The sequence below is a fragment of the Arvicola amphibius genome, chromosome 1 (assembly GCF_903992535.2).
Source record: "Arvicola amphibius chromosome 1, mArvAmp1.2, whole genome shotgun sequence".
In the NCBI taxonomy this organism is placed as follows: Eukaryota; Metazoa; Chordata; class Mammalia; order Rodentia; family Cricetidae; genus Arvicola; species Arvicola amphibius.
In genome coordinates, this window is record NC_052047.1 from 72,643,206 (window position 1) to 72,669,685 (window position 26,480).

The following is a 26,480-nucleotide window of genomic DNA, read 5'->3' on the forward strand; positions in this document are numbered from 1 at the left end:
CTCTTCTTTCAAATGTCTGCCAAAATGTGCCTCTTCCAGGAAGCCTTATAAGATGCCCTACAGAAACCAGTCCCTGCCAATGGGTACTTCTTTCCTGTCTTTGTTTTGTTTTTTGGTGTCCTTATCACTGCAGGGATGCAGGAAAAGTCATCTTTAAGAGGCCAGGGACTCTATCCAGTAGGACAGGGTTAGGATGTGCCCAATGAATGAATGAATGAATGAATGAATGAATGGTACTACTGATGGGTCCAACACAGAGAGCCCTTACTGCCCATTCACGTTTCTTCATGTGCTGGTCAGAACATCTGCGGTCTCAGCTCCACCAGGGCCCTCTTGTCCCTGTCTATCCCCACACCCCAGCCCACGGCTGGACAATGAGAACGGCAGCCTGACCTGTTTGCTAAATGGACCAAAGAAGGGGGTAGGGAAATGTGAACAGAGACCTCCCTGTGTGTCTGCACCAGAAATGACTACAGTATTCACAGCTGCAGACAGAGCAAGCTTGGGGGACTGCAGTGCCTGCTGCACAAGTCAAATATGGAGACAAGAGGGTGGGCAGCCAGGCCATAGAGAGTCTCTGTCCCATGATAAGAGAGTGTGGACCCTGAGGAGAGGGTGGTTCAGTCACACATTCACGGCAGAATCTCTCAGCCTATGGGGTCACCACATCTACAACTAAGCAGTCAATAAAAAGACTAATGAGAGGCTGGAGACGTAGCTCGGTGGTACAGCTTTTGCTTGGCATGGGAAGCAAAATTCTCAGTATAATCAGAAACAAGTGATAACGCCAATAACAGACCTATTTTTATTGCCACGGAGAACACTCGATGATATAACAATACGGTACCCAAAACGCAAGAGCTGTGAGTCATTCCTCGTGTTAGCCCATCCTCAGGATCACACCACTTGGGCAAAGACAGTCCTTTACTGCGGGAAGGCTTAGCTGCCTTCCACCTCTAGGCTTGAGCCTGGCGAGCAGCACTGACTAATTCACAACGGCCGACCAGGAGCTCAATTTCACTGCGACCTGTGGGCGACAACCATGCTCAGACCAGCTGTGGGGTGAGAAAACCACCCCCTAGACACAGGCGTCTCCAGGAAACCTCTTCAAAGTCCTTGCCCCTGCTTCTCAAGAGGAGCCATCAAGGGTCCATCCCACAACAGGCAGACAAGTCATGCCACTGAGCCCCTCCCTGCAGGACGGTGGATCTGCGTCCCCAAATCCTACTGCTAGACTCCAGGAACAGCTCCTGTCCTCAGGGGCCCTCCCATTTCCGATAAGTGACATAGGAGGTCCTCTACTAACAAAGAGAAAGCAGGGGAAAAGGGCAGCTAATGGGGTGGAGATGTGTGGCGGACAGCTCTTTGTCAAGGGTGCTTCCGCAGTTTATCTGGGAATGCTGATATGGTGACTTCAGACAGAAATACAAACACCACCAAGGTCATGGATGAGCACACAGAGCTAGGCAGCCGGGCTGTGTGGGGCAGGATCCCCAAGCAGCTTTCCCAGGGTCCTGTAGCCAGCAGAAGGACCTAGCCTGCGATGTGGAAAAATAATGGAGCAATCGGAAGGTAACATAGAAGGAAGGACCAGCTGCTGCTGAAATATGACTTAAAAAAAAATCTAACAAGTTTCTGGCTACCCCATCTGTGAGCCACAGACTGGAGGGGAGGCATGGAATGAAACAAAAACCTGACTGATCCGAGGACCACAGCCAAGGTACAAAACTGCCAGTGATCAGGCCTATGGGTTCCAGGAAATGGCCAGAGTCATTGCTAGCCAGAGTTGGGGTAGTGGCAGGGAACAGGTGTCTTAGGTAGTGGCTGGCCCCTAGGTATACTTAGAGGTGGAAGGCCATCGAGGCTTAGATCTGGGTTGTGACACAGTCCCTATCCTGCTGCAGCACCCGGTGTTTCCTAAGCAGAAGAGATGGCAAAAGAAACACTAGGCAATGTAGCTTTGGGATGTTCACCTTGGGACGTGAAGGTCAGGGACAAGCGACAAAAGGCACACACCAGCAAAACTACCAGAGGAGGGGCAGCCTTTGGCCAGGCCAATGTCCAACAGCTGACTGAGAGACAGAGCAGAAACAACAGAACAATCTAGAGGGAGCGCTTCAGGGTGTTCCAGCCACTGGCCTTGCTCCCCACCCGGGCCTCTCAACCAAGAAAGAGTCCAGAGATGTGCAAACACCCTGCACTGTGGAGGAAAAAGATACAGCACCGGGCAACCCTGGAGTTAACAGACAACAGCTCATGCTGAGGTGAGGAAAAGGGAGGACTGAGCAAACCTAGGGCAGAAGGGTCCCCAGACTGTGAAATAACAAGGAAGGATTCCTTCCTCCTAAGACTGTCAGTGGGAGAAAAAAACTCCAAACGGTATACCCACAAAGCAAAGGACAAGGACAGTCTGTGAAGAAACAGTGGGTCCAGCTGGGTGTGGAAGCAGACTCCTGTCTTGGCCTCCTACAGATGCAGTCACAAAAGCGAAGTTTTCAAAAGCAAGCATCCATCCAGACTTGGGAGGCATGCCCTTGCTACCCACAAACGTTTACTTGTGTGGACCCCAACCCGTCACATTCTTCTGACACACTTAATTCATTTCATCGTTAGTCATTTTCCTCCTCAGGCTATTTTGGCTGCAAGATAGATTCTAACAAAACAACAGGGATTTGACAAATAAAAGAGATGCTTAAGGATGGGTTTGTCGTAATCCTACCAAGCTAGGAAGCTGTCTAGAGTTCAGCATACGAGCGAGTTAAGAATGAAGGGGAAAAAAAACCAAAAAGCCTGCCTCTGTCTCCCTTTCAGAAATCAAGACGCATGCACACAAATACACACACGTACACTGCATACATGGGCATGCACATGCACTCATACATATCTGTGTGCACGTGTGGATACTTGCATGCGCACATTCATATGCACAGTCACGTATCCACCCACACAAAGGTAAAGGCAGCAGGCAGAACGCTGTGGGAGTGGTGAGTTCAGATTCTTCTTGAGCTGCGAGGTGTGTTTATATAAAAACTACCCATGGCTGCTAAGGAGAAGGAAGGTCTGGTCTAAAGTGATGCCTACAGGAAGTCCTACAGACTGTTTTAAATCAAAATGTGATTTTTATCATTTTTCCTTATTTAACAAAATAAAAACTGGCTACTCCAAGCAAGTCCTCAGAGTGATCTTTGGGTCCACACTGAGGACTGAAACCTGCCAGAGAAGGTATGTCCTTGGATATACTCTCTGCCCTAGCAACCTCTGGTCCAGAAAGAATAAGGCGAGCAAGGGTGGTGGCACATGGGCCTGGGCAGCAGAGCTTCTGAGGCAGAATGTGAGGATGCAGGGGACCCCAAACTTTAGAGGTCTCAAGTTTGATGTTGCATGGGCCAGCATCCTTATGAGAGACAGACTGTCCAACCTGCAAAAGGCACAGTTGTTGCTTTGCTTGTTCGATTTTTTTTTTCAGTGCTGAAGATCAAATCCAGTGCCTTACATCTTGCTACACAAGTGCTCTACCACGGAGGTACACCTCACCCCTTTTCGATACAGGGTCTTGCTATATAGCCTGTCCCTGATCTCACGACTGTCCTGACTCAGACTTCTGAGTACTGGGATCCGATCCAGGCTGACCCAACATGAACTTCTCTCTTTCACCTTGGAAAGGACCTTGCTACTACATGAGGATGGTACCTGGAAAGCCCCAGGGAGGGACTACCTAGCTGAGACCTGCCACCTGCCTGATGTCCTCCAGTCCCATATCTGCCGTCAGAGGATAATCAGGGGCAGGATAGTGGGTAAGTGGAGTGTGACCGAGTCCACAGTCCATGCTCATCAGCGACTTCAGACTCCGCAGCAGCTCAGCCTGCCTTCACAACACCCCGCTAGCATCAGTAAGAATGACCCTCCAGGCCGTCAGGGCACTTGGGAAACTTCATAGCATCACAGGTAAAAGATGGTTTGATAAATGGTATAAAGAGACAACAGACCCCTTCAGCCACACCCACGGCCTGAACTAGCCAGGACCACACAATTATTTCCAGTCTAGCATCCCTGGAGCTCACAGTTTTCATCGAGACAGTCTCTCAACCCTCCCTACGCTGGATGCTTTTTCATTTTGTTTGGTTGGACCAGGGTCTCCCTTGTAGTTCTGGCTATCCTAGAACCCACTAACTAGACCATGCTGGCCTCAAAGCACAGAGACCTGGCTCTGACTCCCAAGTGCTACCACACCCACTCAGCCAAAAGCTATCTTCTGGCAATATGTAAACATATTGGATGTACCTAGTTCTTTTTTTTTAGATCAATGGCTGATTTCCCTGCCTAATACCTGGAGATGTTTGGAAATGCAACGGTTCTTTGTAGGCATTACCAGGACTGAGGTGGGTGGGCACCAGCATTTAATGGACCGAGGTAGGAGTCAGGCCCCAACAAAGTATACCATGGAAAGCACCATGAAGCCTTCACTGAGGAACCACATGCAGGGTTCAATAGCGTGTCACGGAATTCTCTGCAAACTGGAAGGACATCCTATTGGGGGAGGTCTGGATAGGAGGAGGCAGTGAGCACACGTCTCTCCCATCTGACCAGAGCATCCACAACTACTTCCCCATGGCGTCAAGCAAAGCAGACCCTCTGCTGCCCTCCCTGGTTAAGTGAACCCCACCACTGGTAGATGTGAGGGAAGCTGCTTCCAGCGTCAGAGATGTGTGGGTTCCAGCATAAAAGGAGACAGGGAATTTGCTGTCCCTATCAGAGCAAGCCTTAGCAAGCCAGGTGCCGGGAGGATCAAAGCCCAGAGCCACCTCCCAGCTAATCCCCGCCAGGAATGCTTCCTCTCCGGCATTGTTTTCTTTTCTTCCCTTCAGGCAAGAAGTGCAGCTCCCACTCCAACCCTCTGCACAGGGTCCCGCACCCTCGTGCTGGCAGGTCTGGACACCCCAGCTTCCCCCAGACTGTCCATCAACGCCACTTCAAAGGGGCCGACCTATCTCGCCATGACGCAGGTGCTCCGAGGAGAAGAAAGACCTGGTTTCTACTCTCAGGGCTTGAGGTTGAGTCTCACATCTGCCTTTACCTTCTGAACATTCCAACTAGCTCCTGTTTTCTCAATGAAACAACGACAAAAACCTCAGACAAAATAACGCCAGCCCCTGATGATGTCAAAGGACTTAGTGGAGTGGAGGGGTCCCCTTCATACTGTCCATACCCATCCAGAATGGAATATATAGAAAAGTGGGGACACTGAGGCAGAAACAGGGAGATGCCAGCCACCCAGCCCTTCTGGCTCCATCTCCCAAGTCCTCTGTCCATACCAGTCCCCCTCCCCCTACTCCTCTACCTGTGTTGCCCAACCTAGCACATCTTTCATTATCTTTGATAGCCACAACAGAGCTGCTGAGAGATAAAGGGACAACTGGGATAGACTAAGCCCCTGACATGTGGGCACGAGCAAGACCCTGATTGTAACAGAACAGTTCTAATCACCAATGTGGCAAACAGGCAATGATGTCACTTTTTAGGTGCCTGGAAGGGACTGTGGTTATGGAAACAGGACATTTTCTAGAATGTGCATCTACCTACCTAATCAAGCAATTGAAAGATGGGGTTACTGTAGATAGAATGAACAAGGGAGGGGGGTTGGGGAAGGAGGAATGAAGGAGGAAGCATGCAAAATCTTGCCCTTCCCTTCATTGCAAGAAGGTTTTCCTATGACAGTCCTTCTCTGTAGAACCAATGAGGATGTTAGCCACATTACTGCCTTTCTCTAGGGAATGAGGAATTCCTACCTCTCTAGACCAGACAGATGAGATACTGTACCAGATAGACCTTTACTACAGAATGAGCCCATGGGAAGTGGGAATGTGTTTTCTCTTCAGCTTTCTCCCGTGCTGTGAAGGAGGTCAAGACCCTCAGCAGAGGCTGCCTCTGATCATGGACTTCCAGCCCCCAGAACAACCAGCCACAATAAAGCTTTCTTCCTTATCAACTACCCACTCTCGGGTATTCCAGTATGCTATGGTAACACACAAGGGACTAAGACAGAAAACAGCGGAAGCCTTGGTGAGAGAAAACAACAACAGGAGCTCCAGCCTGTCAGCTCTCATCCCTTCATCCCTCCATCCCTGCTGGAGTGTGTCCTCAGGAAACCATGGCAGCAGGGTAGCTGCCGCTGTGGTGCTTTTGCTGAGACAGACACTACCAAAAGAATGAGTGTCAGAAATTCCTCCAAACAGAGTTAGCTCCCCTTCCCAAATCTCAAACTTGGGTATGACACCACAGAGCACACTGTGGCTGTGCAGGTGTTTAAAAAGGACAAAGTTCATGCTTCCACATTCCAATAACCAAGTCTGAAGCCCAACACCATCCACAGCCTTTGGTGCAGAAGGGCCCCTGCATGCATGCAGCTAACCATTCCCCAGAGAATATGGGATGCTCCAGCCCACACATCCTATTCCAGCACTGCAGCACCAACCCTGAGTCTGCACATTTGCCAGTCATCCTAAGACCAGGGCTTTTATACACTGCTGTGCATTCAGAACATTCATGTCTCCCCAAAGCTCACAAACTGAAACTTAACCTCCAAGAAGGCAGTATCTGGAGGCTGAAGACACAGATATTTGGGTCAGGACGGTGGAGGGTCCAAAGTCAGGATTGGTGTCCTTAGCAAAGAGCTCACTGGTCCTTCTATCACATGGAGATGTAAACCAAGCACTTCTGTGAAGCAGAGAGTGGGCCCGACCAAACACCATGGTTGCCAGATGTATCCAAGTCATGGACCACTAGCCTGCAGAAACTACACTAAACACGGTTCACTTCCTGGCCCACATGTGCAGTGATTTCAGGTAAACCACAGCAGGACTGACAAATAAGATCTCATCCTATTCCAAACCACCATAAAATCCTGACAATACAAGGTCTTCTGTGTATTTGCCAACAGAACTTCATGGCTTCATTTCACACTAAGTCCCCCACCCCACCTTCCAACACCAATGTCAAGGACATTTAATGGATCATTGTTAGTAAGCTATGTGCCTGAGCCTATCCCGGATCCTGCAACCTTTCTTATTAGTATCCCAGCAGAATGCTGCCCTTCTGAGGTACAAAGATCTCCATCTCTCAGTACCAGAGCCACCTCCTCCAGAGCTGTGCAGTTTCCCTTCTGAGGTTCAAATCAGGCCAAGAGCATCTTACTGTCTGACACAGTACCTAAGCCTTTCTGTCCTCAGTGAGGAGCCCAAAGACAGTCAAGATTCTCAGAGGGTCAGGTGTGGGGGGAGGCAAATATACGACTGTGCAATCCCATGAGACTGCAGGACCTATATGCCATCTAGCAGGACAAGTAGGTATCCCTGCAGAATGACCTTGAGAGCCTGGTCACCGAGGTCAGCTCAGGGACAGCAAGGACCTTCCTAGTGTGACTCCACTTCAGCTCGCAGCTCTATGAGGAAGCCGAGGCCCACCTGAGAGTCAGTGTGAGCCAACACTCAGGGGGCACATGACCTAGTCACTTAGTCAACAATACTTCACACCAAGCCCACGGAATACTGACCTTCCCTGGGCTCTGTCACCTCTCAAAGGATTGCTTTCCCTCTGCAGATATGTGTTCTTTTAAGATGCTTTATTCTGCATGCTTTGAAAACCATCTTTGGAACTTGGCAGGGTTTTGAGGCAGGAACATAAGATTCTGAGGGCTTGGGACTGGAGAGACGGCACAACAGACAAGAGTGAATCTCAAATTCTGGGCACTGAGTGCACACTCACGTGCTCGTGCACATACATAAACACACACACACACACAGAGAGAGAGAGAGAGAAAGAGAGAGAGAGAGAGAGAGAGAGAGAGAGAGAGAGAGAGAGAATTAAAATTAATCTTTAAGAAAAAGTCAGAGATTCTGTGGGCTACAGTCATGACTTGGAGACTAAAAGCACATTCCTAGAGCTAGAGCCATGGCCGGGTGGCTAAGGACTCTTGGGGCTCTTCCAGAGGACCTGTGTTCAGTTTCTGCCACCCACTCAGGTGATCTGCCACCATTTGTCACTCTACATCCAAAGGATCTGATACAGTCCTCTCTGGCTTCCGCCAGCACACACACACACACACACACACACACACACACACACACACACACACACACCCCACACTCTTAAAAACCTACTGTTTCTAGAAGGAGTCAGGGTCTCTCACAGAGAGTCTCTGGCTTCTGTCCTGTCTGGCCTACCTAAAATAAATCTTTTTTCCCTTATTTGTACTCACTGTTAAAAATGTTCAATGTCCCCAGCCCTAAGGGCTGCCCACCTGCCTTGTAGCAAATGCATGATGAACGCTGTGTCTTTACAAACACTGCAAGGATTCAGAAACCAGCCCCGAGCAGATCCTCTCCAGCTGGGCCAAGGAGGAGTTCAGACTCCTTTTCTACTTCTAGATTACCACAAGCCACTGGAACATTCTCAGACCTCACAGCCTCCATCCCAGCATCCAGACACATAAGCAGATTATCCAGAGAGACAAAGCCGCCATTTCCGAGCCACATGGCAGCTCTTCCACAACCCTAGACCACACATACCTGCTGCTCAGTGAAGGTGGCCAGTCATGGCCCAGATTCTGACACCATTTTCCAATAGCAGCCATTCAGGCAAGAATCAGCTAACAGTACGTTATGTGTCTGGGGACCTACGAGACAAGCTTATACACTTGTCTCCACTCATTGCATCTTCTTGGAACACAAATGGACTAAGACCTAGCCCCAGTCGAGAGCCCCAACATTCAGTGGGGGCCATCCCCAAACAAGCTGTACTTCCCAATGCATGGGTCTCCTGAGCAAGAAACTCCAAATGGAGTACCCAAAGACCAAGAGCAGCAGGGGACCCTGCTGGAACATGGAGCCTTCTTTTACCTGGAATCTCCCTTTACAGGCTCTCAATCCTAAGCCCAGAATGGACATTCTAAGTGGAGCTGAACTGGTTAACAAGAGCAAAGATGCAGGGTCAGCCCCAATGTCACCGAGATGCACCGAAGTCCCTTCATTGAGGGGCTCACTCAGCGCTCCTCTCCACAACATCTGTCTTAGTTTGCTTCAGATGGCTGTGATGAAGCATCATGACCAGATGTATCTTCGGGAGGAATGAGTTTACTTCCACTGATAGCTTACAGTCAATCACAAAGGAGAGTCAGAACAAGAATCTGGACGCAGACACTGGAGCAGAGACCATGGAGGAATGCTTCCTACTGGCTTGCCCTCCACGGATTTCTCAGCCTGCCTTCTATACAACCCAGACCCACATGCCAGGAATGGTACCACCTGCAGTGGTTTGGGCCCTTCCACATCAATCATTAACCTAGAAAAATGTTGCACAGAGTTGCCTAAAGGCCAATCTGGTAGAGACATTTTCTCAACTGAGGTCCCCTCTTCTCAGGTGATTTGATCCTGTGTGGAATTATCAAAAAAACTAACCAGGCACAACTGACCCCTTGCCACCTTTGCCATACAAATGTGTTACTTTCCATTCTTGTTCGTTCCCAAGCACTCAAGGTAATATCAAAATATAAAACATGCCACAACTTTAAAAGTTCCAGTCTTTAAAAAAATCCAAGCCTTTTAAAACTCAGTTTCTTTAACATATCCAGTGTCTCTCTAGAAATCCGGACTTGCTAAAAATCCAAAGTCTCTTAACTGTAGGCTCCTGTAAAATCAATAACAAGCTACATACTTATTTTTGGTTATTACTGAGCAAAGCAAAACTGGCATCCAACAGTATAAATTAAACCTTGGCGCTCGATGCCCCACATCTGGAATTCACCTAGGGTCATCTGAGCTCCAAAGGACTTTAGCTGTTTGGCCTCTCCAACTCTGTCATTCACAGAGCTCACCTCATAGGCCCAGGTCAGCTCCACTGCACAGCTGCTGCTGCCCTTGGCAGTCACCCTACAGTCCTGGAACCTCCAGCATGCTGGGGTCTTCACAGGCTGCAACTTCATTCTCTCTGGGGGCTCTGACCCTTTCACAATCGCTAAACCTCCGCCTCTCTCCATGACCCCATCCCAATCTGGAGATCCCACTGCAACTGAGGTTGTATCTTTACCAATGGCCACTCCTGGACTCTCAAAGTACCAAGCCTTAGCTGCTCTCCATGACTTCTTCAATCCAGCATCTTTCATGCTGCCAACACCAGCAACACCGGGAAGACTCTTACACATTAGCAAGACAGCCGCCAGTGTGAGATGCAGCCTTGGTCCTCTATGGACCAAGCTTCTGTGTTCTCACCCCGAGGAAACACTCCTAGATTGCACCTCAGTGATGTTGGTCTCTTCTTAAGCACAGCTGATGACTCAGCCCCAGCTGACCACCATTGATTGTCCCATAAAGCAAATGTTTCCACACGAAAAGCCCCGCTAGTCTTGTTTCCTTCAGAAACTTCACAAGCCAAGCCTCCATCGCCTGCACCGCTCTCGGCCCTGTCTTCTATGCTCCCACAACACCTCATTTAGCTCTGCACACTCAATGGCTTTTCCAGCTCAAAGTTCCATTCTCTTTCCCAGTCCTCTCCAAAACACATAGTCAGGTCTGGCACAGCAATTCCACGATCCTCATTGCAATTTCTATATTAGTTAGGGTTTCTATTACTGTGAGAAAACATCGTTTGACTAAAAGTAGCTTGGATAGGAAGGGTTTACTTCAGCTTATAACTGAAAGTCCATCATTGAGGGAAGTCTGGACAGGAACTCAAGGCAGGATCCTGGATGCAGGAACTGAAGCAGGACCATGGAGAAAAGCTGCTTACTGGTTTGTTCTCCCTGAGTTTATTCAGCTTGCTTTCCTACAGACTCCAGGGCCACCCTCCCAGGGTTGGTACCACCCACAGTGGGCTGGCCTTCCCAAGTCAACCATCAATTTAAAAAGAGTCCCACAGACTTGCCTACAGGTCAATCTTTGAAGATATTTTCTCAATTGAGGTTGCTTATTCTCAGAAGACTCTAACTTGTGTTAAATTGACAAAAACAAAAAAACCCAGCATGTGCCCCAAAGACATTTTTACACATTGGTAGCAAGGCAGGCAGATCTCTGAGTTCAATGCCACCCTGGTCCACAGAGTGAGTTCCAATACAGCCAGAATTGTTAAACAGAGAAAGCCTATTTTTGAAAAACAACCAAAAGCAAAACCCAGAAACTACTAAAATTACAAATATAAAAAGCCATTGTAAAGATATAGGGTAAGTCACAAGCTCCTGTGGCCCAGTGTAGGATGGAGCAGGGTTTGCCAGGAGGGCTGAGGTATGTATGGCCTTTGCTACCAGGAAGCCACTCTCTCAGGGGACATTGTGCCCTATGCTCGGAGACCTGACCTTCCCACTACAGAAGCCCTACCCTGCCTCTCTGGAGTCTGCTCACCACTGTTTGGTATAAGCCATGTGCCGACAATGCTCCATCTCCTGAGAGCTATCCACTAAAACCATCAAGTAAGGGGAATATTTTGGGAATTTTTCCCACATCCATGTGTCTTTTTTTTTTCTACCTCAGTCACTGACTTTGGGTGAAACACAGGCCTGGGTTAGGTAGTACAAAGCATCTGCAGATAGAGGGCTGTTTTAGGATTTTTGTAAATTGCCACAGAAAACACATATTCTCTTTCTCTCTGGAAGGAAGGAAGGAAGGAAGGAAGGAAGGAAGGAAGGAAGGAAGGAAGGAAGGAAGGAAGGAAGGAAGGAAGGAAGGAAGGAAGCAAGCATGCAAGCAAGCAAGCAACAGCAAGCAACTGAAAAAGGAACAAAGTTGCTTATGGGCAGCCCTGGGTTGTGTTCCTCAGGTCAAACCTAGTCTGACATCCACATTGCTTCTGGCTGTTCCAGTTATGCAAATCTACAGACGCTCAGTAGGCCTAAAGAACACTTAACACCACTGAGGGGAAGTCAGCTGTCCAGGGAACCCAAGATAATGAAAAGAAGGAAGCCAAGATAAGCCCTAGTGAAGGTGCCTCAGCTACAGCAAGGTACACAAGTGCTCAGACTTTAGGAAGCCATTGCTGTAAAGGATTGTTCTGATATGTTAACACTTAGTTGGCAAACTAGATTAAAGCACATGACCTTTTACAGTGTGAATGTGGGGGGTCTCATCTATGATGAGACCATGATGGGGCTGCCCCTTGATCTTCCGTCCTCGGGATACTATCTTGACATGTTGGGTACTGGCAGGACCACTGATCCCCAGTCCTCAGAATACATATGACCCTTCTGTGACAGAGAGATTCCCCTGGCTCCTGGGGAAAGGCAGTGTCCCTAAAGATCCCCTGTCCTTATATCCTGGTTGTCTTGCTCAGGGCAGGCCCTCAGTATCTACTCCAGAAAGACCAGGTGACCAGGTCAACTCTGCACTGTTGTCAACTCGGCGCTGACTTGGTCCCGTGGTCCAAATGCCACACCACTCGCTGAAGACGAAGACCTGAGACAGAGCCAATGAGACAAGGCAGTAGCATGATCATTCCTACCATCATCTGTCCTAAGCCCCACATCAGCTTCTGGTCCCAAGGACAAACAAGGGAACCATGAAAACAGGCAGAGATCTTGATTATCGTCACATGGAGTCTTTTAGCAGCAGTGGGGCCACGGAACATGGGAGCAGGGGCAGGATGCACTACTGGCAAAACTTGGGGCCATGTTGAGGAGCATCCAGGTGGGTGACTCTGCAGCCTCCAAGCCTCCTTGTGAAAATCTTCGCTGATGTTAATATCCACAGCATGTGGTACCTCGGCAAAGCCTGTCCCTGGAGCATCCCCAGCAGCCCCTACTTGCTGCCCTGGCTTAGCCTTTGAGAATTTGGTGGATCACTAAAGTTACCCAGGGAGAGGCTGGTTATCAAAAAACCCAAGCCTCTGGCCCCCTTGGGAGAGAAGGCATCCAGGCAGTGGGTGATTCAGCAGCAGACATCAGCCCCAGAATAAACATGTCCCTGACTCTGTGAACCACAGCCAGCAAGCAAAGGATTTCAGGAGAACTCAACACAGCCATGGAGGCCTGGATCTGAGAAAGGCAGCATCTGGCAGTTCCTGCTGGCTCTGTCCAAGCATGGGCAGCTATGTGACCCCGTAGCAGTGGCCAGCTTTGGACTTCTGGTTCCGGAAGGTTCAAGGTGTCTGGGGCACACGCACATAAAAGAATGAGGAAAATTAAAGAACAAAGAAGGAAACAAATTAATCTTAAGGCTCATGACCTCTCAATAATGTTTGACGCTGCCTCCACCCCAAGGTACAGGCCTGTCATTCACCCCCACCAATTTTAGTGGTCCGGCTGCCACTGATCCATGGTTTCTCACACAACTCTCCACAGAACTGCATGATGGAAACCCAGGCAGAAGCTGAGAGCTCTGACCACGTGACAACACAGCAGCCAAGTGCTTCTCCCAGGGTCAAGGCCTCACCCAGCTGATTGGCTCAGTGATCCTGAGGAGGAGGCTGTATCCTCTGAGAAAGGTCAACTGGATCAAGGGACTGGGGCAGGACTAGAGGTGCTATCTCCCACCACAGGAGGTAAAGGGAGACCACAATGTGGATGGGGCCACCTGCTGTCACTTTACCCAGGCTAGCTGTTCCACTTCCAGGAACCGGTGTCTTCATAAAAACACCTCTGCAAAATTCCTCAGTGTGTGTGGTCCTGAGTGCAGGATCCAGGAACACGATTCAGGAAGCCTCAACAGAACCCGGATAAGCGTGTAGGGAGATCCCCACGGCTGGTTTCACAAGCTGACTCGACAGGATGCCTGGCATCTTTGGAGAACAGAACCTTTACTTAACTGTTAAACAAGAGATTACACATTTACTGGTGGGTCTGTATTACGACTGGAACTCATTCTGAGATGAAGACAAAGGGAACAATTCTGGCCATTTTACTGTCTGGATCTCAGGGAGACTGCCGTCTCCCCACACACTACCCAGAAAGAACAATCCTCTTGTGCTTCCAGCGAGCATAGCTAAACACTGGTTCTGTACCTGCAGTTCACAGCAGGGAGCCTGACAGGCATTCCTCTCTGGCATTCTCCGTCAACTTTCACCAAGACGGTAACTGGGCGGGCGCGTGGCTTATTTCCAAGAAAGCCATGCCAGGCTAGATTCCCCAAATCTCAATAAAGTACAAATTACTCTTTTGAATGTTAAAGATACATATTGCCAGGCAAAACTCCAGCAGAGAATTCACGACCCTGGAAACATTAATGAAACCCTGGGAAAATGTGCAAGTTTGGGCTCACCCCCGCCCCCACCCTGTCCCTTCTCGCGAAGATAAGCTAGAACGTTCCCGGCTGGGCACAGAACCACCAGCATCCCACACACACTCATGCCAAGCATGTGGGCACCAGACAAGAGTCAAACAAAGCCCCCGAGTCTGGTAATGAGTGCCTGGCCCAAGGATGCATCTCTGGCCCAAGGAGTTAAGCTATCTCTTAACTCCTTCCAAAACTCTTATCGCATTGAAAAAAAAAAGGGGGGGGGGGGCATGGCCTTGGTTCTTGTCCTTGGAGTTCAAATGCCAGTGATGAGTGAGAGATCAAACACGTCACCACCCACTTCTCAGGGTGTATTAGAAGGAGGGGCACGGCTACTTCCGTTGTAGGACCTAAGCATTCAGACTTCTGACAGCCAGCAAGCCCACTAGACCATCCCGGAGGGGAAAAGGCCTTGCAGTCAGCCCGGCCTGACCAGTCAGGGGACAGGGTCTGACGTGAGGGCACTAGCCTTCTTATAAGAGGACTCTTTGGGCCCAGTGCTCTCTCCAAGAGGAAATCACGTCAAAGGAATGAAAGGCCACAGGTATGTCCTTAGCTTCTACTTAGGAAGGCCCTCGGGTGCACAGTCAGACAACCCCTACTCATTCAGCAAGGTCGTCAGCCCCAGAACCACCTGGCAGCCCAGGGCAGAGGCAAGCGTGTGAGCCACCTTGTTCCTGCAAAGTCTCCCATGCTCCATCTCACCCCCCAGAACAAATAGGCGGGGCCAGTTTGTCCCCAGCAGCTCAAGGCTGAGGTCCTGCTCTTATTTGCACAAAACCATCTGGCACCACGGGAACCAGAGAACTGACGTTCCCAGGGCACATGGGCCTGACGACAGGCAGAACGTGGCGGAAACAACAGAAGGACAGACAGCAATTCCAGAGGATAAAGGGACACAGAACTATAGAGATCACAGTCAGCCAAAAGTCTCTGTCACCTCTGTTCACTTTATCCTCCCAGATCATCCTGGCACGGAGAACTGAAGCCCAGTCTGCTAGAGCTGGGCTGGGCTGGCAGTGGGCATGCAGCTGAATTCGGAGGCCCCAGCTGGACATCTACCAGCAACCCCAGTCACAAACATCCACAGGACCAAAGTCAGCACTAATGCTCCAGTGCATGTCCAGCTTCATCAGAGCGTTAGTCACCCAAGAAGCCCAAGAAGCCAGGACAACTACACTAGTCTGTGCTCGGGCCGGGACGGAAAGCAGAACCTGGAGATAAGACCACAAGGCATGGGAGATACATACATCACAGACATTGCTTAGGCTATGTGCAAAATCAGAGGGCACTCAGTATCCATCCAGCGGTAGCTGAAGAGGATTTCAGGTTTCCGGGAAGAAGCATTGACAAAAATCACTTACAAATCAGCCCTGAAGTGAAGGGACCAAGCTTGGTCATTACCTTGAGCACTGTGTGAAGCCATTTCACCTTATAATGGGGAGGCGGCTTTGGGAAACCCATCAGCATGAGGACAGCACATACACGGTGCTTCTAACATGGAGCCTCTGAAAAAGCTAGACAGGACAGCAGTGACATGCCACTGTGTGAGAAGGTTAGTAGGAGGAGAATTATGTGCGCTCTATCATTCTGTTAATTTTATCATCTCTAAGAAATTGCCTTGAAAGAGCATTGTGTGCTGATGACCCATATTTTTAGATTACTCCTACTATAATAGGGGCAGGGTGGGGGAGTTCAAAGAATGAGACAAATAACACACGTGTTGCCGGGTACTCAGCAGCTCAATTTCTTAACGGTTATGAGCTGGTTAAAATTACACTCTTGCTAGAGGAGAAGGGTCTCTAAGGAACATCCAGGGTGCTTTGGAGAAATGAGGGTATGTACTACAGAGCAGCGGTACATAGCGGACTAACAGGGACAAGGCCTGCTATAGTCTGGGTACAGTTTGGTGTGTCCCCCAAAAGGGTCACATGCTAGGACCTCGATTCTCTGTGTGGAGGTACTTAGAGATAGGATGTACCTGTAAGAGACAGCCTGACAGAAGGTGGCATGTTATAAGCTGTCTGTGTATTATAAGTTGTCAGAGTCGTGCTCAGTGGCAGGGTGGAAGGTGGCTATGCCATTGGGGACACCACCATGGAAACCTTAAGGTAGGTCTCCTGGGATCCTGTGCTATCGGAGAATAGGTCTGAATCACAGTCTGGCTTCCTGTTTCAAGATGTGAACCTTCTCCCGGATGTGTTCCCACCCCTGTGCTAACACCCTCTATTAGACCCTCAGCAGAGTCTAAGGACTACTGGACACGTACTCTCCAAAACCGTATTTTTCAAAGCCAACCTGCCTCAGGTGTTTCATTATAGTAACTCTTAGTTGAATGACACACCCACTTGCCTGTCCTTCCTTAGGAAATGGGTCAGGACCTAAATGCCAGAGTCCACCCTGTTCTGCCTGCCACCCCTCACACGCCACAGCCATCCCTTCTGCTTTCTTTACTGTGGTACCATGACGAGAACCAGGCTTTCTGTAGCCACCAAGATGACACCTCTTCTTGCTCTGCAGTCTGCACTCTAGATAGCCACCTCCCCCCCTTGAGATCCCCCATGACCACCTTCTCTAAAGTCACCCCACCCCCGAGATCACCACTCCCTGGTGCAGATTTGCAGGCCACAGTGCTCCAAACGGTGTGCGGAGCTGCCCTATGCCCACCTCATTCCCCGAGTTAGTGAGTGGAATCCTCATCCTGAGTCTCCCCGTTCTCCTTGGCCTTCTGCAGTTTCCATTGGCAATGAGGTTGCCCCTGGCAGCTTCATCTTCACTGTCCCTGCACCCATGTGGCCCCAAGTCCTTCAACACTCCCTTGGAGAGAAGCCAGAGCTGACCACCCATGTAGATCAGTTCTCACCCTCTCTCCCTAGGACCCACATTCCCACCTGCCCCGGGATCCTAGAAGAATCTGGGTGATTGTGAGAACGAGTGTCCCTCCTCCTTCCAAAACCTGACCAATTGTGCAAATGCTCATGCTGGGAAAGGTGTCTGCAATTCTGGTGGAGTGTGTTCCAAGGGGCACGGGAGTCCATTTATTGACACTCCTGACTTGGAATTGTGAATGCATTCTTAGAGGGTAAAAATTAACCAGCACCAGCCATAAGAGTGTTGTGGTGGTGCTCTTGCTGCTGGTCCCAGCAAGCTCCTCATACTGATGAGAAAAGTTGCCTCCTCTCAGGCGACTCGGGCCTCCAGCGCCATTCAAGAAAGCCAGACCCGAGCAAGCGGAGGCTCTGCGTTACTCCCTCCAAATCTCGGCTGAGGTAACCCTGTGTAATTGCACTCATAGATCATAAGTGCTGGCATGTGGTCCCCAGACTGAACCATTTATCCAAATTAAAACCATTCTCCTGAAACCAAGTTAGACCCTTCTAATTGAAAATAAAACTGAGCAGCCCTAAAGGTGCTTGCTTAGGCTGGTGTTCTCTCTCTCTCTCTCTCTCTCTCTCTCTCTCTCTCTCTCTCTCTCTCTCTCTCTCTCTCTCTCTCTCTCTCCAGTCTTCCCTCTTTCCCATTCTATTAATCACCAAGTTTATGCCATCTGTCAAAACAGCTTGGTGCGAGGACTCCTTCATCCTTTCCCTGCAGGCCTGGGCTTTACCCTGTGGATGCCGACCAAGAGCCTGAAAGCAGCGGGAGGACAGTGATAAGCTGGTGATCACACACAGTGTTTTCACTGCAGTTCGACCAGGTCAAGAAGCTCCAGAGAGCTGTGCTCAGCTGCTTCTGGGTGTCTGACAGAAGACCAGAAGCAGGGACAACACGGTCATGTCCACAGTAGCATTATCTCTCGCCACCCAAAGAGGGAAGCACTTTTGATACCACTGCCTGACAACTGGACCAGTAAACCATGCTGGATCCACAGTGGAGTGCTAGGAAGCCTGCAGAATGAAGGAGCGGGGTGATGGGGGAGAAGGAGGGGAACGAAGAAAATCTGGCATGCACAGATGACCATTCTGGGCATTGTGCTATGTGAAATAAGGCAGTCATAGGAGAAATGCTAGGTGCTTCTGCTTCCAGGAGGATCACAGGACAGCCCAACTCATGGGGACAGAAAGAAGAATGGCAGTTGCCAGGAACTAGGGGAGAGAAACCGGGGGCGAATGTAGGTTTGCAGGATACAGAGTTCTGGGGACCCAGGGTGCAGATGGCTACACAGCAATGGGAAGGCACCGAGAAGCAATGAGCTATATTTGCATGGTTAAAATGCTAACATGTATTTTCTCACGGTGAAAAAAAAAGTTTCAGTTCTCTTATCTCTACCCACCAGTAAAGCCTCCCAGGAACACGACTAGCTAAATCTGTCCAAAAGAAATTCTACGTGCAAAGATAGACGCCAGTCGTGACCAACAGACAAATAGGTAAGCCCCACTAACCACAGTGTACGCAGACTGTCAACAGAAACTGTTGGGGCAGTTATTTTCAGAGGGGAAAATGTGTGAGCTGCCACCGTGTTTTTAAATGCAGGCTATAAAATAAAGCGAATAGAAGGAGCTGAGCTCGGTCGATTCAAAAAGCTCAGGAAACACAAGGCTCCCAGAAACAGACTCCAGAATTGCTGTGACTTGCATCTTAAACATCCCCACAGGTGCCCAATGTGTTAAAGCACTGGTCTCCAGATTGCAATGGATACCTCTATCAGGAGCTGGTAGAACCTTCAGGAGACTGAGATGAGGACATTAGGTCAAGAGAGGTGTGTTCTCAAAGGGGATATTGGGGCCCTTTCTCTTTGGCTGCTTCCAGGTTGCCGGACCTGAACTCCCTACCATGATGCTTCTCCCTTGCTACGGGACTAACAGCAAAGAAGTCATACTGACCATGGGCCAAACGCTCTGACAGCAGAAGTCAACATTAAAGTTCTCCCTGGCACAGATCTTCCTGGGTGTGTTGCCCCAATGACAGAAAGCTGACTGACAGAATACAATGGCCCAGCTTCCTTAACATTCTTCTGACCTATCAAAGTCGATAATGAGGGCAGGTTCTATAAAAAAAACTTGGTCAAAAAGCAGCAAGAGAACAAAAACACATCTATTACCTCAAGATACATTACATCACATTCCCAAAGAGCCCCTGAGTGACAGCCCATCCCCCACGCACACACAAAGCCGGACTTTCCTCCACCCCCAGCACCTGACTCTACAGGTGTTTCCAGGAGAGTCAAACTGGACACTCCGGTCCCCATCCTCTGTGTGTAAACCCATCTCCCCTTCCAGACAGGGATCTGGTAACGCACCCCCTTCAGCAGGCAGGGAGCTTTTCGGACCCATTTGGCATAGGGAATTTAGCAGGACCCAAAGAGGATTGGACCTGAAGCCAGCAAGCAGCAAGAGTCACGGTCACCCAGCACCTTGCCTTCTCAGAGTGCCTGGACTTCAGAAGAGAACTGCTGAGCTCTGGCGTTTTGCTTCACGTCTGTGAGATGCCAGGGGCTGATCTGTTCAGTTCCCTGTGCACATTTCTGATCTACTTTCAAAATGGCCAGTACAGTGTGGGTGAGTAAAGATGCAGCTAAGAAAGGTGATGGATTACTAAAGTAGAGGAACGCCAGAACCAGGCCGAGGGAGGCCTTTGTTCTGGAAGGAATGTGCACAGGCTCAGACACCCTGGCTAATGGCCCAGCGTGGCCCCAGGGCTGCCTGCCCGCCCGCCGGCAGGCCAGATGTGGGCCTGCACAGTTTATTGTGGGCCCGCAGTGAGGCAGCAAGCTGCAGCTGTGCTCCAAAATAATGAGGAGAGCCGGGATTCCTGAACCCTCCGGCGGGAAATAACAGGCCCCTGTGAGCCAGGCTCTCCTGTAAAAAGAGAAGCAACCTACAAGGCCCTGCCCACGATTCCAGAGTGATTTCTTTTCATCTCCCAACTACTGGATTCTGATACATTAAAAGCATCAGGACTTGGTCCCTATTTCTCCGAACAGTTCCAATAAAAAAAAAGAATAAAAATAAATAATAAAAACTCCACACAAGGGCTGGAGAGATGGCTCAGAGGCTGAAGCACTCACTTTTGCAAGGGACCTGAGTTCTGGTCCAGTCCCACACTGTATGGCTCACAACAACACGGTTGTGTATGCACATGGTGCATATAAATTCATGTTGGCAAACATTTATACATAGAAAACGAACATAGGTGTTTTAAATAAGTAAATAAATACAATCTACACGAGACGTTCTATCAACTGTCTGCTAAGAAGGCAATAATTTCATCTACTTGAAGTATCCCATGGTCTACAGAGCGTGGCTTGCCTCTCAGTCATTAGCAGGCACCTAGATTAAAACTTGCTGGGCCCTCCTTGGGAAGCTGGCAATCTGAACTGCCAAAGATATCTTCTAATATCTTTGGGACAGAAACAAGGCCAGGCTGTAAGGGTGTGTGACTGTGATTATCTCTCTCCAAAGAGAAAAGGAAGAGGAAGACCCAGTAACTTAACGAGCCATAATTAGAGCTGAAAGGAAGGAAGAGAGATGTGAAGAAAAGCTGGCCTCCGTGGCTGAGGAAGCAGCTGGGAGCAGAGTTCTGGCAGCAGCAGCTGAGCCAAGCCGGTCCATTCAAGCGGGGTGAGGCAGCCCTCCCAGGGGCTGAGGAAGCCCCTCCTCAGAGCAAGCACACCAAGAACTGCAGACACTGGACTCATGGAGAAAGTGCCATCCCTGATGTGGGCAGATTGCTTACACTCGCTGACACTTGCTGTCTATTGCAGAAAATGGAGAAAAATCAGCCTGCGGGAGAGGGAGAAGGCACAAGCCACAAGCACTGGGGAATGAGATGCTCCCCAGCTTGGGGTAGACACAGAGATAAAGGTCCAAACCTGTTGGTTGATGCCTGCAAGGAGTGCCTGAACCGTCTCGGCCAGGGGCCCCACACGGAAAACTTTCCCAGATGAGTGGCGGAACGCTTTCAGCTTATCTTTCATTATGGTTACCCATTTGAGACAAAGCACATTAAAGCCAACCTTATTGCTCTCTTTTTAAAAGATCAGAATACATTTTAGGAATCTACAGATCGTTATGGTGACCCTCAAGATTTGCCACTGTGGGTCAGCAAGATGGCTCAGCAGGTGAGAGTGTCTGCCCGATGAGCCGAGATCAATCCCTGGGATCTACGTGATGGAAGGCGAGAACTGACTTCAGCGAGGTGTCCTCTCGCCTTCACACACAGGCCGCGAAACACATGGGGATGAACAGGCACATCAGACAGAATAAGTAAGTAAGTAAATAAATAAATTAAACAGTTAAAAAAGAAAAACGTCCCCCTTCATGACACACTGGAGCATTCCAGGGGCTCCTAACCTGTGCTGTCTTTCATCTCCTAAGCGGGATGGCCCCAATCATTGATTCCCCTTTCTTCACTGCCTTCCCGTGTGGTAAAAGCAGTCCCCACTGGGCATCTGTGCTACCACACGAGGAACCTTAAACATGGTTGCGCTGAGGACAGGTTCAAAATAGGAGCCAGAAACAGGCATGGTGGCTCATGTCTGTAATTCCAGCTCTTTGGGAGGCTGAGGCAGCAGGATCACCTAGAGTCTGAGGCCATTTGAGCTATGTAGCAAGACCCCATCTCAAAACACAAATATAAACAAAATAGAAAGTGGCCTAGCAATGGTCTGAGAATGCGGTGAGCCATACAAAAGTTGTGCCACGGGAAGAGCTGACACAAACGTTGAGGGCCACCCCAGGGACTCTGAGCTCAGCACCACTTCCGTCACAACAGCGGTCACGCCCAAAGACTTCAAAAGAAAGACCCAAGAAACTTGGAAATGTGCATCTGCTACTTTTACAAGAAACAGACATCAAGAAAGTCAATGTCCCCGTTCCCAAGCGGCACTCAGCAAACTAGACATGCACGGAACATGGGGGCGGATATGACAAAATCGAATCCCAGACTTGTGCTCAATAAGAGAATGGATGCATGCACCTTGTCCTGCGGTTTACTTTGTTTAGTTTCTTCTGTAGTCCTGGTGATAGAACCCAAGCTCTCACAGGCTACAGAAATACTTCACCTAAAGATAGATACCCTACATCCTTGGAAGTTGGGGGAGGGAGTAAAATGAAGTCCGTACTTCCTCTTGCTCACTCACCATAAGGAATTTAGACAGCAGTTCCACGTGGAGGAGAACCCAGTGAGTATACATCTGCTTCACTATGTACCTTAGACGTTAACTGTGCTCTGGCAGATAACGTTCTCTACTCTCTGAGAAGCAAGCGGTGGCTATCAGTTAACCAAACGCCTACTTAGGCAGCGAACCTAATCCCCTTATTCTAGACAAGCAGAATGAGGTAAATGAGGTTCACTCTGTCATTAGGTCACTGCTGGCAGGTTTCTTTCCAGGTGAGCCGAAGACCCACCTGTTCCCCCACTGCTTTTCATGGTCCTACAAGAAGGAGGGCCACAGACAATGCACATTTTAAAGAACTGTTGCCTAGACCCAACATGTCCCATCCAGACCCACCAGATTCCACCCAGTCGCAAAAACAAAAACAAAACAAAACAAAAAATTATGCAAAGCAGTCTATCGGAGCCACTGTGTGGAGTCGTTGTCAAGGGTGCCACTGAGGCACTCAATGCCCATGACCACCTGGCAGGGGGCATGGTCCTATAAAGAACATTCTGTTTGCAAAAAGAAATGTCAAGAGCTTTTGCTAGGAGCACCCAGCCCTCCCCATGTCCAAGTTCAAACACAAGGTCAGAACAGGCTTCCCTTGAAAGTGCCCTTACAGCAGGTTGATCCTAAGCAACAAAACAAAGAGCCAGGGGCAGGTCACAAGCACCAGGGGCAGGTCACAAGCAGACAGACCACAAGTAGCTCCAGGGCTTAGGAAATTTGCTTGCAATTTTCCTCATCTGTAAAATGGATCCTTGTGCCCTGGGCAGAAAGACGCTGAGACTGCCAGGCAGAGGCTCAGATGTCTTCTCCCCCATTAGGTGTCTTTCAAGGCCACCTTCTTGTATTATGGCCTCCTTCCCAGGTTAAGGCTCTACCACATGCAACCACTCCCATAGCGCCTCCTGCAGCCTCCTGCAGCACAGTAACATAATTTGACCTTGTGAACTTTAGCTATGGAGTCAACATTTGCAAGTAACTCAGTTTCAAAGCACAGCAGGTCAGAGACACACTTGGGGAAAGCTAATCAATTTGCATTCAGAGCGTGGTGTTCTCCGAAGCAACTACTTTCCTATCTTCTTAGTGGCTATGACTTGTATAGAAATAACTCAGCTGCTGCCATAGAAAGCGTTAGCAGCCTCAGCAGAGGAGCTAGCCTCAGTGGAGGAAGCGCTGTCTGAACAAGCTTTCAAATCCAATTGACAGAGGAGCAGAGGCAGCCCACCTGCAGGATCAGGGGCAGCAGAGAACCCAGACATTCTCCCCCAGAATCCCAGCTACCCCGCCACACTTCAACATCAAGAACGGGGCGCTTGGCATTTCTTTGCCCATCTGCGAAATGGAGTGATAATCCCACTTCCGCCTTCCTTCCAAGAGTCCCTCTGGTGAAATGAGATGAATACACACAGAGTTTAGGACACTCGGCCATCAGTCCTTATTGCCCTTCTATCACCCTGGGGGGTCACCATGACTTTCTCTGAGGTCTGGTTTCTTGCCGGTTGCCCCAGTTAGCTTCCTGGTACCCGGTAAATGCACCTCCCTGCATTTCCCCCCTCCTTACCCTCACACACATATAGACATTCTCCAATACACACACTCCGAGCTCTGACCTCCTCCATCTTCCAGCTGCACTCAACCCCACCCCCTTCCTGAGCCTCAAGGTCTCACACAGAAAAACCTTTCTTAATACTTGTTGATTGATTTGCAAATATAACCTCATAGGCCTCAAAGAGGGAAGCAACAAAAATCACAAGGACGCTCAAATCTCATTTAAAAGGCAAAGAACTAAAAGCACTTTAAAAAAAGAATGAATATGAGCAGAGCAAAGCCTCAAGGAAATGTACCAAATGTCAAGAGTTAGTTCTGATGGGCCGGCTATATAATATTATTAGAGTCACTTCTGTATTCCCAGCTTGGGGTGTGTTTTTAAAGCTCTATTCTGGGCAGGAGGCACACCTCAGAAAACAAAAGTTGGAGTGGGCTTAGACAGTGCCTGGGGCATCCCAATCAGTTGTGATCACCCTCGACAGTGCCAGTGCGGTCGGCTGGCCCCACGCCCTAGATGGAACTTTTTGTGTTCAGTCACGCTAGGAGTCCGGATCACCTGCTGGCACTGGCCAGAATGCCAGTGGGGTAAGGAAGGGGTTCAAGGTCTCTTCCCGCAGCGTAGACTCTCAAATCAGTTCAAACAAATGTCTTCTGGGGAAGAACACAACACCGCAGCAAAACGACCCGGGGGCCCAGGACCCTCCCTTTTACTTGTCAGCTACAACGCCCGCGTGCCAGGAGGCACGTGTCACAGGTGGCCCCCAGGGCTGCGCCTGCACCCGTACTCCGACTGATGGGAAAAGGCGCGGTGGGACCCCTGCCTCCCCAGCAACCGAAAGGAAAGGGAAAGAGACGCACAGCGCACTTGCCTGGAAAAGGCGGGAGTAAAGTTCTGAGATATCCCATTGCAGCCCCGAGCGGCTCTCCGTCGCCCCGTCCCTAACAGTCTCAGGGAGCAAAGTCCGCTGGGCCGAGGCGACGATAGAGCTGCTCCGCCCCTGCCCGCCTAGTAAGGCGCCAGCGGCCCGGACCCTGCCGGCCCGCGCCCCAGCCGCGTCCCCAGCCCTGCTCAGCTCAGGCAAGCCGGCTCGCGCCACGTCCTTTCCCCGGGGACTTGGCTGAGCCCCAGTCCCCGGATCGCCGCAGACGCGGTGGCCATGCCCAGTTCTGGATCTCGAATGGCTTTCCCGGGTGCTCCCCGCGCTCTGTCTCCGCACCCTCAACTGTCTCCGTGCCCAGATATGGTGCCTGCTCGTCTGGGTCCCAGCTGCAAGACCCCGCACTCCCAGGCTCTGGAACCAAACCGGGGCCCCAAACAAAGAATGTGGCGGCGCGTGGCCTCCCCTGTCCTGCTCCCGGCCCGGGTACCTGGGCGAACCCGCAGCGCGATCCGGTGGGGCGATGGCCGAAGCGAGGCTGGGCTCCGAGCTGCTCGCGGGCGGGCCCGTCCTCCTGGCTGGCCGCCCGCGCCCGCCGCAGGGCCCCCTCGAGGCGGCTCGGGCAATCGCCACGGACGGCCCGCTCACCGGGGCCCTGCCGGTCACCTGGTCTCATCACCCTAACAATGTCCTGCGCTTCCAGGGGCTGGACCCCCTCCCCGCCCCCCAGGGTTCCAGAAAAGAAGGATGAGCTCTTAAAACACCCTCCCACCCGCTGGCCTCCCTAAGCACCTCGGGGCCCCAGTACTTTAGAGACTCATCCGTTTCAAGTGCACCTGGAGAGGGAGGTTCGAGTCCCATTCCTGCAAAACCAGTTTAGTCTTTCATTCAGTGTGTTGTGTCGGCCGGGACCTACAGTACCCTCCTGGGGCTTATATCTAGTGGGAGCCACTAGATATAAGGACAGCTCAGGATACTTCAACAGCCCCTGCAGGGTCCCAAATTCACACGGGGGGTGGAAGCTGGCTAGAAGTTTCTTGATTTCTTAAAATGAACCTAGCAGGAGAAGGCAAGGTTGAAGCAAGCCAGAAACCCAGAAGATCCGCTGAATAGCCTTTCTCTATTGAGGGCATACCAATAGACTGTCCATCCCTAAGCTTCAAGTAGCTGGGCCTCTGTCCCAGATTTCTCATTGTGAACTATAAGGAAGGGACAGCATGCTATTTTATAGTCTTTCTAACACTCCTACAGAAATGAAATGTACTGTACCTCCCTAGAGATCACAAAGGAATTCCATCAGTTTCAAGTGGATACCAGCAGCTCTTGATATCTCTGACACTGTTCCAGGAACACACTCAGGGTAGGTAGCCTTACATCTTGCAAAAGAAGGCAAAGGTTGCATCTGCCGGGCACAACAACTCTGAGGGTACTACCTGGAGCCAGGTAAGGACACTGCCTGATGCCAAGGTACCAAGAATTGTCCTTCTTGCCCTGTTGTGCCTTCAAGGAAAACCAGCAGAACTATTGTTTTCAGTGCAGTCTCCATCTGAATCCCTGGTAATCTACTGAAACCCATTTCATCACTGAGAATGCGGAGCCTGGGCCACACTCTGTTTCCCCTCCACCAGGCAAACAGGTGTGAGACCTTCATGGTTTGAGAAAGCTCTGGGAAATAGCCACGTCTTCAGGAGAAGAATCTGG

At 50.1% G+C, this 26,480-nt stretch overlaps 1 protein-coding gene across 3 annotated transcripts in view; it reads right to left on the reverse strand.

Moving 5' to 3' along the window:
* The window catches only part of Tns3 (tensin 3), a 230,020-nt gene extending 204,683 nt beyond the window's left edge, over positions 1-25,337 (reverse strand). For 2 of the 3 annotated variants that reach the window (XM_038325254.1, XM_038325246.1), the window contains exon 1: positions 24,771-24,855. The gene's annotated coding sequence lies outside the window, so the exon portion shown is untranslated. Of the gene's footprint in view, positions 1-24,770; positions 24,856-25,269 lie in introns of those variants that run through there. The other variant, XM_038325227.1, reaches the window with a different exon arrangement.
* Between the last annotated feature and the right edge of the window lie 1,143 nt (positions 25,338-26,480).